The sequence below is a fragment of the Varanus komodoensis genome, unplaced genomic scaffold (genome assembly GCF_004798865.1).
Source record: "Varanus komodoensis strain SLA01 unplaced genomic scaffold, ASM479886v1 scaffold68, whole genome shotgun sequence".
In the NCBI taxonomy this organism is placed as follows: domain Eukaryota; kingdom Metazoa; phylum Chordata; class Lepidosauria; order Squamata; family Varanidae; genus Varanus; species Varanus komodoensis.
In genome coordinates this window covers 2,956,692-2,970,926 of record NW_025336321.1, presented here as the reverse complement: position 1 = coordinate 2,970,926, position 14,235 = coordinate 2,956,692, and positions in this window count along the sequence as shown.

Below are 14,235 nucleotides of genomic sequence, written 5' to 3'. Positions count from 1 at the left end.
ATTTTGGAGGTTGTATCCCAGTACTGCTTTTCCTGCTCTTTTATTGATTATGAAGGCTACTCCATTTCTTCTGAGGGATTCTTGCCCGCAGTAGTATACCCGATGGTCATCTGAATTAAATTCACCCATTCCTGTCCATTTTAGTTCACTGATTCCTAAGATGTCGATGTTCAGTCTTGTCATTTCTTGTTTGACCACATCCAGCTTGCCTTGATTCATGGATCTTACATTCCAGGTTCCTATGGAGTATAGATCTTTGCAGCATCGGGTTCTCCTTTCACCACCAGATACATCTGTAACGTGAGTGTCCTTTCGGCTTTGATCCAGTCACTTCATTCTTTCTGGCGCTACTAGTACTAGCCCTCCGTTCTTCCCCAGTAGCATATTGGACACCTTCCGACCTGAGGGGCTCATCTTCCGACGTCATATCTTTTTGCCTTTTGGTACTGTCCATGCAGTTTTCATGGCAAAGATACTGGAGTGGGTTGCCATTTCCTTCTCCAGTGGATCACATTTTGTCAGAGCTCTCTGCTATGACCTGTCCATCTTGGATGGCCCTGCACGGCATAACTCATAGCTTCATTGAGCTACGCAAGCCCCTTCGCCACGACAAAGCAGTGATCCATGAAGGAGTTATTGGGAATATCATTCCACAATTGGGAAATCAATGAGAAGTCCCTTGCTGTTACTATCCTCTGAACCTTCCTCAGAAGAGGGACCTGGAAGAGGTCCTTTGATGTTGCTTGTAGTGTATGGGTAGATATTTGGAGAAATGCTATTTCCGATACTGCATTCCAGAGCTATGTAAATCTTCATAGGTCAAAAACAACATTTTAAATTCGATTTGGAAAATTATAGGCAAAGTGGGCCAGAATTGTTATTACATTTGATCCAGGCCCCATTTAACAATATTCAGAGCGATTTGCGTACCTAAGCAAATTATATTTTGCAGCTTTTAAAGAATGTTTGGCACTTTAGAACTTTTAGCTCAGGCTAAATTCCCTAAATGTCCACCCCAGCCAAATACACTTATCTGGAATTTAGACAAACACTAGTGGGAAATGGGAGGCAAGAGCAACCTCCCTCTCATTGCTGCTGCTTGTGAGAAAGCTGCTTGGGTGGGCACTGGGTTGGGAATGCCTTTCTTGCAAGCAGGTGCAAGAAGAGAGGAATGAGCAAGGGGAATCAGCTGAATGGTGCTGGTACTTTCCACAGTATTAGCATGCTGATTTTATTTGAGTTTTGCTCCTGAGTGCCTGGTCAGCTTCCTCATCCTTTTTGCCACATTTCAGGGTATGAGCCCTGCTTGTGCAGCAGAGTGTTCAGTAGCCATGGTAAGCTGAGCTTGACTTGTGATTGCATCTGTCAAACACAGCCAATGTGTGTACCCAGCCAAAGGATCTTCTTTCTGGGTAAACAGGCGTAGGTTGTAGGGTTGCAATTAAAGTTGAAGGGTGATAGAGAACCTCAGCATATAAGCAAACCAGTATGTATGAAGGCTAAAATTCTGACAATTATTTTTGGCAGATTGAAGATACTACATTTCAGGTGGGTTCTCACAGTGTATGTTCTGACAGAAATAAAGCAACAACAAAACAGGAATTACTTAAAGGATTGAGTCAGCTGTAAAGCAGGATTGGGTCAGCTGCTTGAGAAGGTGTTTTTCACTTTTCTCACTGCTTTACCTTTAAGAAAGTGTTCATACACTCTCAGGTGTGGTAACATCTCTTTCAAACCTTATCTTTCTACCCAGAAACTACAATAAAGAATGGACAATTTCTGTTAGGGCTTATTTTCTTCTGAATTTCAAAAACTGTCATGTCTTATGTTGATCACAGTTAGTCCCCACACAGATAATATAATCAGGGAACTGCCATAAGTCAGCTATGAAAACAACTCCAGTGCAAAAGGCACCACAACATAGATGATAATTCAATCCTTGCTAGAAAATAGAAGATAATATTGGGTCTCTGGTACTGCACTTCTTGCTCCATGGAGTTTGGAAATTGAACAGGAGTACTTCTACTACAAACTGCTTAGCCAGCACAGATTTGGTGCTCAATCCTTTTCTTGGGAATAAAAAAGATAATTTCTTTTATTCATCTCCACACAGATGCTTTGCTAGGCAACTGGATTTAGCCATGACTTCTTCCATTTATAGATCAAATATTAATATGCCATTATTAATAACTTAGTGGGGAAGAGAGAACCACGGACACATTCCTTCCTAAACAAAAATGTGACAAATATGAGAAGAAATAAGAACATATGGAAAATCCTGCCATGAGGGGGCAGGCGAGAAAATTTTCAACTTACTAGAGGAAGCTGAGGAGCCAGACAGAACAAACAGGTGTTTCCGAATGTGCCCATCCTTATTTAGGAATCTCAGTGACTAGCCTAGGTAACTTCTGCTCCATTCAGCTGCTGCTGTGGCCCCCAACCTATGGCAAAGCCACATGGAGCCTGAACGTCTTCAGCTTCCTCAGTTTTACTCCCCACTCAGCTAAATAACAAGTTGCTCTTGGTGCAGTTTAGTTCTTTGTGTCACTTTCAGCCTTTGCAGGGGCAGAGAACTGAAGTGGCTCTGACTGCCCAAGAGTCCAGTGCTGCATCCAGTTTTTTTCTGCACATGAAAAGAGGCTTTGACAAGGCATCTGGCATTGTCTTTGTCTAAGCCACTCATACCTGATGAACGATGCTGGAGTGACTCCCCCTAGTCCTTCACCCTACAGTCCCAACCTCTGTCACAAGTCAGCACATCCAGGAGAAGCTGAGGAGAGGGAGCAGTTTACTGGGACTTCCATGTGGGCAGACCGAGGCGGTCACCTCAGGCAGCTCCCTTTGGGTGTCATGAAAAGACAGCAAATAAATAATTATTTAATGTATTTTTGCCAACAGAAAGCAGAAAGGATGTTTCTGTAAAATAATTAGACCTGCTTTAAGCACTGTGCACCTAGAAGTGGAAGAGGGTCCTGTGTTCCACCTCAGGCATGTAATATCTTGGGACAGGCTAGTGACAGAACCAAAGTAGGGAAACGAAGGTAGTGCAGTAAAGCTGCAGACCCAAGTCTTCCCTATGACCTCATGGACATCTGCAGAAATTTTTCCAGAGGATTGTACGAAGCACAGTGGTATGTGAACTTTAATTTACACAGCTAATACGGTGATATAACATACCCGTTTTTTTGGTGTGTGTATGTATATGCTCTGTTGTATACAGTCCTGGTCTGTGATGTTTGGATCACACAGAGGCACAGAAATACCTGGGTATTAGACAGTGCTAACACAGAATTCTAATCTGATTCTAGTCAAAATTCACAAGAGGGACATCATTTCAACTATAATTCGAGTGAGGGATATTTTTAAAAGATGAAGAGGGAAAAAGGAAGAAAAAGAGAAGCACAAGACAGCAATGAATGTCAGTTTTATATCTTATGGCACCAAATGCCTTATTATAACACTGACAACTTCACACAAGTTCTTAGAACAATAGGATACTAGAGCTGGAAGGCCCATTGAGGGCATTGGGCACAATCCCTGCTCAATACAGGACTCCAAGTTAATGCATCAACTAGAATGATGCTTTAACTGGAGCAGTCCTAGAATGGTTTCCTTTATCATGGAAGAATTAGTGAACACCCAAGTAGTGGGTGCTGTTGAGAGTGTCTTCAGCAGGAGGAAAAGAAATGGATATGCTTGATCAGGGTTTGGATTTTTACAGGCACCTCAACTAGTCACTTTCCTTTTCACCATATAAACCATTTTTTTTAACATCAAGAATGCTGCTCTGCAGGGTACAATCCCCCAATAAAATTCAGATATCTTTACAACAGCAGTCTTTATTACTGTGCCACATGAGAAAACACTTCTGCAGAGCTACGTGGCACATGGTCTCAGCTCAAAGCGCTGCACTTAAAGAGAGAAGGTGATGTCCTACCCTGCTCTCTTGCAAGAACCAGAACTTCCATCTTTTCATAAAAATGCCCACACTCTTTCCCAAACAACCCCCTGTAGACATTTACAAATTGTACTGCAGCTACAATCAACTTCACAACCCTCCCTACGTCCCTTAAGATAACCAGCTGGTACTGATGTTGGGACAGTGGTTTTAAACAGAAAAAAATGTGTTGGTGTTTTCATGGGTGTGCATATATGTGCAATCTTGTTAAACTTAGAAAAGCTCCTTCCGGTCACACATTTGAAAAATCATATATTCATCTTATATCCATAAGGATGATTTATTTATCTATAAACATAGAATGCTTATGGTACATTAGTAGCAAACATATATTTTTAAACCTTTAGAAGCATTTGGAAAGGGGGAGAGGGCTGAAGGAAAACTAGGAAACTGGCTTGCTTTTTTTTTTTTTTTTTAATGCTGCTTGTTCTTAAAATTGTTACATCTTTTTCCTTGATATGCAATATTCTTTTAAAAGCTCTTGGGGAGTCCTCATTTGGAGAGCAACTTGACTCACCTGACTGTAGGTATAGCCTGATTCCTACGGATGAGGCAGGCTCAAGAGTCCAGGAGGGAGACACATGGGCAGAGGCGGAAGAGGCAAGACTTTTAAGGGTGAATGAGAGGCATCTTTCCCCTCCCAGGGAGACTTGGCATCTGAGCCACAGGTGGAAAATCCACCCAGGCCCTCAAAAAAAGCTGCCACTTGAAAAGATGAGCACAGGTGTTTCCTCTCAGGCAGGGTACCTGATTGCAGGCCAGGCCACTGTGATGAGCTGCAGCTGGAAGTGTGAGTGTATTTAGCTGTGCTGAATAAAAAGTTAAGCAGCAGACTGAAGAACTTGTTGGTAAATGCGTTTAACTTAGTATCGGCACTGTATACTTTGTTCCTGATCCCTTTCCCTTGTTGCTTGGACTGGACCTTTGTGCAAAACCTTGGGCCAATCTTCTGGTCAGTTATTGGACTGCTGATTGCTTTTCTGAACTTCAGACTGGATTTGGAAACTCTTCCTTTCTTGCTCCTTAAAGTATATTACTCTGGTGTTTAGAACTGCTTTACTGACAAGATATTGCTAATCTCATTGTTGACTATCCTGACTGTTAAACACCAGGCAAATATCCAGTCTTTATCACAGCTTACTAATTGAAGACACATCTTCACTGGCAGCTACCAAGGGTCCCCGGTGGTCCTAGATGGCTGAGCTGTGAGCTGCCCATCATTTAAATTATCCATGATGCCCTCTCAGAAGGATTCATCTTTACAGGAGAAAGCCCAACAGAGGATTGTCCTCTATTAGGATAAAGCTGCCAGAGAGACAGCCCTGTTGGAGGAGGCTGTCCTGATCAAGTCTAATATGTGGTGTAGTGGTTAAGAGCATGGGACTGGGACTCAGACGATCTGGGTTCTAGTCCCCGCTCGGCCATGGAGCCAACTGGATGACTTTGGACCAGTTGCAGACTCTAAGCCCAACCTAACTCACAGGGTTGTTGTGGGGATAAGATGGAGGAGGAGAATGATGTAAGCTGCCTTGAGCCCTTTGTAGGAAAAAGGCAGGGTATAAATTGAATAAATAAATAATATAAAGCTAAAGAGTCTTTAGAAGGAAGAGTTGGGCCTTGAAAAGTCTTCTCAATAGCATCAAAGCAGCAGACAGAGCAAGGCAGCCTGGCCACCTGGCCATGGACATTCACCCTATGGTAAGATGTTCTGTATTTCCATTTATATTGTAATAATTATTGCTAGATTTGTATTTATACATATAAATTAGCACAGGCAAATATTAGCCAAATGAATGTTCTTTTTTGACCAGTTCACAAGCATCTATCCTATCTTTACGTTTTTGATACTTTTAAAATCCCCCTCTGGATCAGTTAATTTTTCCCCTGCAGCGAAAACATTATTGAAGTGATGGTTTGTATGGAAGAAATTGGTTGTAAATGGACGCCTGCATCCATATTTGCCCTCCTGCCCCTTGAGATTGGTGGTAGAGGCCCTTCTCCGTGAACCCTCTGTGAAAGATATTAGGATGGTGAGTACCTGGAGGAGGGCTTTCTCTGCGGTAGCGGCCCACTTATGGAATGCGCTCCCCAGAGAGCTCCGCCTGGCACCGTTGTTATTTGTTTTTCGGCGCCAGGCCAAGACCTTTTTATATAAACAATATTTTAATAATTGTTGATTTTATTTATTGATTTTAAATATTGAGCCAGGATGTATCTAGATTTTATATGTATGTATCTATATATGTATTATGATGTTGGAAGCCATTGCGAGGCTTATGCAAATGGGACGGCATACAAAAATTCCAAATAAAAAAATAAATAAATACCTTTCCATTTTTTCTGCCCTGACTCTTACTCCCCGAAGACTGCTTTTAAGTGATGTCTGATTTAAGCCTTAAATCTTCCATAGATGAACAATAAACTGTGGTAAACTGAGATGCTTAGGATTCATTTATTCAGGGTACATGCTACTCACTTAAATGATGTGACTGAGTATCCTGTATAAAACTATTTGCAGTATTCACTGGTGGATACATGAAGTTCCAGTTTCATATATCTATGTTCTAACTGATTTTTTTTTCCATCAGTAGCACTCTCAATTTTCCCTACACTTCCTTGATGCATCTAGATCCAGGTCTTAATAAGTAATTAGCAGACATTTCCAGTTTATTTTAAATTGGCAAATTGTGAAATATATCTTCCTCTTCATTTGACTAGACAAACTCTATTCTTTTTCTTAGTTAAAAATGTGCAATATTACATGTTTGACTGTGGTTGTAAAAACTGTATTATAGATGTAGCAATTTTGTCATAATGTGCTTTTTAAATTCTTAAATTGTGGTAAATGGCCTATGGACTATCAAACCAAATAAACTTTGACCTTGAACTAGATTGAGAATGCTATGGTTGAATTCTAACAATCTGGATATGAAGGAACAGTTCAGATAGACTACACATGGAGGGATGGTAAGGACAGAATCCAGAACTTGTAATTCATTGAATGAAAAAGCAGATTTAAATCCAACTTACAGCTGTAGGAGAAACCATATACCTAACTACCAACTCCTCTGGAAAACATATCTAACAGAGTATCATTTTCATAATATGGAAAACAGCAGCAATGAGTTGGAACCTAATTGTTTCTCATATGCCATATACTTTTTTACTCTCTGGTTAAAACTGGCTAATTTTTCACAGATTATACTCAGAGAACCAAGATGATGTAGGAAGAGAGAGGGGTGTGTGTACATGAGTATAAATCAAACACTGCAAACTGAATTAGCTGCTGTTTTTGGAAATCTTTTTAAATGCACCAAAAAATTAATGCTGCTGACATAATCTGGATTATTTTCAAAATATTTATCAAGTAAAACACTATTTGGCTCTTTCACCTATTTTTCTTTTCTTTCTTTCCTTCTCTCTTTATAGGTATGATTATGTAAGCAACTTGTTTGGACTATACAAAAGTTTTATCTTCCAAATGCAGAGGATAGATATATCCCATTGTAAGCAGCTTTTAATTATTTGAAGATCTCTTTTGGTCTTCAGTGTACATGGTCCTCAAAACTGCCCAACTGTTCTGTTGATTATTGTCTTGTTTATGGAGATCAATGGAGCAGCACATTCAGTATAGGTGGCTTTGGTGCTCAGCATAGCAGAATTTCAGACCCTTTCCAGGGATGATTGTCTTGAGCTGTATCTCTGCAGTTGCTGAGAGGGATCAATAAGTCTGTCTTCTAAGGAAACTTCTTTTATAGAGATATCACATTATCCCCACTTACTGGGGAAAACAATTCTTCCCTTCACTCGTATGTCAATTGTGATAGTGTAGCATTAAATCTACTTGAACTCAGAACGTCAATAATGGCAAGTGACAAATATTTCTTCTTACATTTCTGCTGACCCAACTTATTTTTATTAAAGGGTAATGAGCCAGTATATCTTGAGCATCAGTGGACAAACTGTCACTAGTGATGAGATGAGCAAGATTACTAAGAATTTTACTTTCTTCTACTTTCTACTTAATTTTACATTTATTCATTTTCTTAATCTCTCCATTATTGTGCAATTTTGCTTTCACTGTTTCTGTTGGGACACAAGGAACTGAGTTATTAAGCACCATTTATGATCCAAGTCAGGTAATTAGGAGAACAAATTCATAATTTGAGGGCTCTCTACTGAGATCACTTTTGTTTTAATTGGGGGAGGAAAAATACATCCTTTACAGAGACTATTTTTCTGGGGTTTGTATTTCTCTGTCTTTCTGTATTGATCAACTACAAAGTAGTGCTGTACTATTGCTGAAACTTTTCATGAAGCTTTGTTCTGGATTGAACATTAACACCAGACTCTCTCTGCTCTTAAAAAAATCATGAAAATGATTGGAAAACACAGGAGGAACCCTGATGTCCTGAAAAGGCCTCCCCAAATCTCCATGCATGGTGGATTAAGAGAGGCACAGTAAATGCCTCCTGTAGAGAAGCTCTTTAAAGCTCCAGTTCCCAAGAGACTTTGGATCACTGCAGAACTCCCTGAATGGCCAATTCTCTACATGCTTTGGGCAACAACAACAACAAAGGTACATTTTGAGGGGCAATACTACGTAATTAATAAAGCAGCCTGCTGCCGACACCGCAAATTCAATTAGGCAAAATGACAATCTTTCTAAAAGTCTCATCTTTCATACTTCAAGCTGTATGTAGTTCACGTATTGCCACAAACAACTTCTGTGTTTATAAACATGCTGGTAATAGAACCTGTTCAGGGATATGAAAACAATTCAAAGTAATTTCCATGAAACAGCCAGCAGAGGGAGAAATAGCCTGACAGTCCAGGCCAGTGCCTTAAAGCACTCCCTCCCTCCCCCCTCCCTCTCTCTCTCTCCCTCTCTCTCTCTCTTTTTAAAGCCGTAGAAGTTGCATGTCTTTTATTTTCCTATTTCTCAGCCCCCAGTACATTTTCTGTTTGAAAATTGTAACCTCAGCACTTAATCTGGAAGTCTTGCTCTTAAAATTAAGAGCTGATATTTTTATACAAAAATTTTATGTGCCACCTTCCAGCAGTGAAACTTGTTTTGGTTCTGCAATTTGTTTCGAAACCTATCCTAGGAGAGTTTTTGTATTGTAAGTCAAAGCTAACACTCTCCAACAACTTAAACACTGCAATTCATGCCTTGATACGAAGTATTAACACAGTCAAGGTTCTAGGCATCATACATGGACTAGATTTGCAAGAGAGAAGAAGGAAAGGAAGCCATGGTATCTTCATTTCCCTGCCCCAAGCATGCTGGTCATGTGCCGGCTCATTTCCTTAATTGCTAATGTTGGGTACAATTTGCTATGCTGTCCACTATTGGTGAGAGGGGGCTGTGAGAGTGGCTTCCACACGACATTGAAACCCTGGAGCAAACCATGGGTTGTTCATTGGTTTGGGAAGCTGGTCAGCTTGCTGGTTTCATATGACATGGCAACCTCGTGTGGATGATTATGGCAATGAGATGTTTGCAATAAAAACAGCTTCTGAGGCTTATTTTCTTTCTCGATTTTATAAATCAGGTATGCAGGTTAACACAAAATGCTGAGTCACTCTGCAAATCAGTGATGGTGCGTTTGTGGTTCACAGAACAACTTGCACTGCCCAGATTGCAAAGAATAGTATGGGCTTTTTGGCCACTCTTGCCAAGTAGCTTTCCAGCTGTTCTCACAATATACAACAACCTACTCTGTGAAGAACCTTAGAACAAGCTGAGTTCTCAAGATAACTTGTTTGAGAAAAATAAGCTGCCCTATGAAAAACACACTAGGTTTGGACAACATAACCCACTGCAGTTGGCTGCTCACTGTGGGTTGTCATGTTGTGTCAACACAGTAATTGTTTTTATTATACTTTTGTTCTTGGATTCTACTTCTTCCTCTGAAGATGCAGATTCCATCTTGATTTGACTTCTGATAAAACCCTTAAGTTATTTTTGCCAACAGAGTTTGTTGCTCTTCTGGTATGTTCTGCAGCTACCACACCTAATCTCTTCAGATCACCATGGACTGATCTGTGTAGGCCCTAATAGGTGGATGTTTATGCTTTTGTGGTAGGAACTAGGACTACAAACATTTTGGATCCCTTCCACATTACCATAAATTTATTTTCATTATCTTCTCCCTTTCATTGCTTATTTGACCTCAATATTTATTTTCATGAAGCTGGTCATAAGTTTTACTTATATATGTGTATGTGTTCTTCTTTTCAACAGGATCTTTGATTCTTATACCAACAGCATCTTCCTACTGATGTCTTGTAATGCTGATTTGTTTAACTTGCTAAAACTCTCCATGTTCCCATTCAAAGTTTTAACCATGCTTTTCATTAAAACTATGGTTGGAAATCTCACGTTGGAAGTAATCCAGGAAATGGAGAGGAGAGGAAATGTGCAGGCCAGTGATGCATTCCTGATACCCCAAACCTTGCTTGGAAGAGCAGCAAACTATAAATGATTGCTAGAATGTGTGTGCACGATACCATACATCAGTAAGTTCAATAGTTTTGCAGAGATATTATGCCAGTGTTGCAAGCTTGTGAACTGGTAGGAGAGGCCAGCATTGCATAAGAATGCCTAGAAATTTCTGGTAACAAGCCTTGCTATTATAGAAAAGTTGTATATCAATTAAAGGATTAAAAACCTAGGCTATGAATAATTTATTTATTTATATTTAAACTTTTATATAACATTTGTTAGCCAAAAAAAGCTCTCAGAACACTAATCACATTAATATGAATGTTAACAGTTGTATGATGTTTAAGGTGCAATTATTTTAAGGTGACATTATACATAATTATTATTTATTCTAATTTTTATTTTATCATATGAACAGTTGTAACTCTTCTTTTTAGCCTTATGCAGAAATGTGTGTACCTGTTGTTGCGTTCTATACTCATACCTATAATCCTACATCAAAGATAAGGATCTGCTTCAAGGGTGTTGCCATATGGTTTCTGTGACCCTGACATGCCATGATTTCTACTTACTGTGTATGTTTTTAATTCTGTGTAAACATAAGTGAACTGTGGTCCTCAAATTTCAGGCTAAGAAAATAATACTGTCCCAAGAGGCTTCCTTAAAGTGCTAACACTTTTTCATATTTGCTATATGTTTTTAATATCAGAATAGAAAAGTAGCTACAATCTTGCAAAGACCAGCTTCAATGCCATTGAAATGTCAGGAAATTGTTATTTTAAAGTTGACTGTTGGTTTTTTAAATCTTGGCTGAATGCATTGAATTTGTTTATTTTCAATGGCATTATAGAAAACAGAAACAACTCACAAATTCTTTTTCTCCATTTCCTCTTAGAAAGTTGGGTCACTGCACAGAATTCTTATATGAAATTAGCTTGGTGGATAAGAAGCAGAAAGAATATGTCCAGCAGCAGTCTGATCTGGGAGCAATCTATATTCAACAGAAGAAATTAAGAAAAGCCTTTGAAGTATGTATTAGGAGACCCACATGCTGGCCCTCAGCAATTAAAACCATCTGAAGAGAGTAACCGAGTCAGGAAGAAGCAGAATGGAGGCCAGAAGCCTGATGTGAAAAAATTATACCTGCATATTGAAGCAGAGGGATGGAGGTGGCCCTGTCCTGAGACAGGGTGAGCTTCTAACTTCAGAAGGTAGATAGCGAAGGCAGTGCTGTGCTGGCCACTCTGACAGCATGTAAGAGATGCCTTGGCCAGGTAGCAGCAGGCAACACCTGTGTTAGATCCCACAAGATGCAATATTGCATTTTGAAGGCAGTTGCTTGGTGCGTATAGGCAGAGCAGCTCAGCTCCTAGAGGTGCATCCTGGAGAGGAGGAAGCAAGTGATTGGAGGCAGTGCTAGGTGAGGAATCTGCATGCAGGTTCCTGGCCATCGCTGCTGCTGTCCGGTCAACATCAGGTTCCATGCCTCTCACAGCTGGCAAGTGCCACCAGCCACTTGCATCCTCTTCACAATGCACGGACCTAGCAGCAGTCAGCATGTTGAGATGGGACCAAAGAGGGTGTCTCTTGGCTCCAGGTGTCTGCTGCCAAGATAGTGGAACGATTATGGGACTAAGACAGCTGTAGATAGGAAGAAAATACATGTTTCTCATGGAAAATGGGCATTTTGTCTATAGCGATTGGCCAGAAAAATTTCATATAATTTCCATATTGAGTGACTGTATAAAAAGTACTGAGGACCAGAAGTGTGTGTGAAGGGAGGCTTTACCTTCATGTCTTAATCTTTGCAGAAGTATAAGGCTGGACAGTGCCAGAAACAGAATAATGGATCTTGCAAGCTTGGCCTTGTATTCCTATGGGAAGCAGTGCGCAGTGAAGTAGTTTCTATGGATAGAACTGCAGATCATGTTGCTTGCATGGGACATTGATCTAGTTAGATGATTGAATAATGAATAATGAATGTGGCTGCTATGCTATTGCACCAGAAGCAAACCTCTTGCCTTTCTCCTCTGATCAATTACCAAGTGGCACCAGGTTTTATGACCTGCTGGGTTTTCCCTCTTATAAAGCTAATAGGCTTGAAGATGTTACATTGCTTCCCCATTTCAGAGTTAAACATGACACTGCAGGGGTCATTTAACACAGTCCTCACTTATGTGGTGTTTTACATGTTTGGGAATCATCATCATCATCATCATCTCTGTAGTGTGAATCAATAACCACAGTGCATAGTTTTATTGTGTTGCCTTCTTGGAGCCATTTTTTAAAGTAACAAGCACCCACATATTAGGAATATTTTAGAGAACTGTGAGTATTGCTAGGAATCTGGTGAGTATTGCCATTAAATCTACCTATATCAGAAACGTGAGTTTAAAGGGCAACTTTACACTCATGGACATTTACTTAAAGGTTTGATTAAAATAATGAAGCCATAGTTGGCTTTTCTGCTGGGAAAGTAAGTCACCAAGCCAGCCATTTGACGGTAAATTAAAGTAGGACAGTCTTGATGTGTTTTCTCCAAATACTTGGAACTATCCTAACTTTTTAAAAGAAAGCTAAATCTATCAATTCAGTGCTAATATGAGCTATAAGAATGTGTGTCTTCAGGCAATTAGGAGATCAGGTTTGAATTATCAGCCACTGGAAGTGATTGCTTTGTGTTACAGTTTGTCACAAAAACAGATATTTAATGGTCTGTTCACAGGAATCAGGGTTGGTTGATTGAAGTAATGAAGTCCTGTAAGCATGTTTTAGTCACACCAGACAGAAAGCTAGTGTTTTTACCATAATATAGTTAATTTTCATGGGAAAATGAGATATGTTTTCCAGTTTTATCTGTAGCACAACACTACACCATAACAATTGTATCATACCTAAGCCGCCGCCTTCATGAATTTGTCCAGCACCCTTTTCAAACCATACAGATTGGTGTCCATAACTACATCTTGTTAAAATAAGTTCCATAGTTTAACTATGTGCTGTATGAACAAGTATTTCCCCAGGTTCTTATATTATAAGAAAGGGAGAAAAATGTTTCCCTGACCACTTTCTCCACAGCATGAATGTCTCCCTTTACTTCCCTTTTTTTTTTTAAGGTAAACAATCCCAGGTGTTGTAACTCTTCCTTATACAGGAGTTACTCCATCCCCTTGATCATTTTAGCTGTCCTTTTCTGAACCTTTTACAACTATACAATTTAGTAGATGTAGTGACCACAACTTTATATAGTATTATAAATGTGGTCATAGTTGAGATTTTTATAAGGTGAACATGATCTTGAGAGTTTTCAGTTCCTTTTTCTAATCATGTCCAACATGGAATTTGTCTTTTTCACAACTGTCAGGTACTGCATTGACATTTTCATCAAGCCATTCATCACAATCCAACATCTCTATCTTGGTCATTCATCACCAGCTCAGATCCCATCAATTTAGATACTTGAAGCTGGGATTTTTATATTTGCTTTCATTGGACCACATTAGCCATTTTGACATCTCAAATCTAAAACTATTATTTTGGAGCTCCTTGCAAACTCTTTTAGTTAACCACCCAAGATATTTTGATGTCAAAGCAAATGGTGACTTCATTGCTCACTCCTAATTCAAGATTGCATATGAATAAGTGGAAAAGCACTTATGGTCCTAATAAAGATTCCTGTGCAACAATGTTGTTTGTTCTTTCTACCCTCTGCTTTTTTTATAACCAGTTACTGATCTGTAACTGGAACCCTTCTCTTATTACATGTCTGAGAAATTTGTTCAGAAGTCTTTGGTGAGGGACTTGGTTAAAACCTTTTTGAAGTTCAACT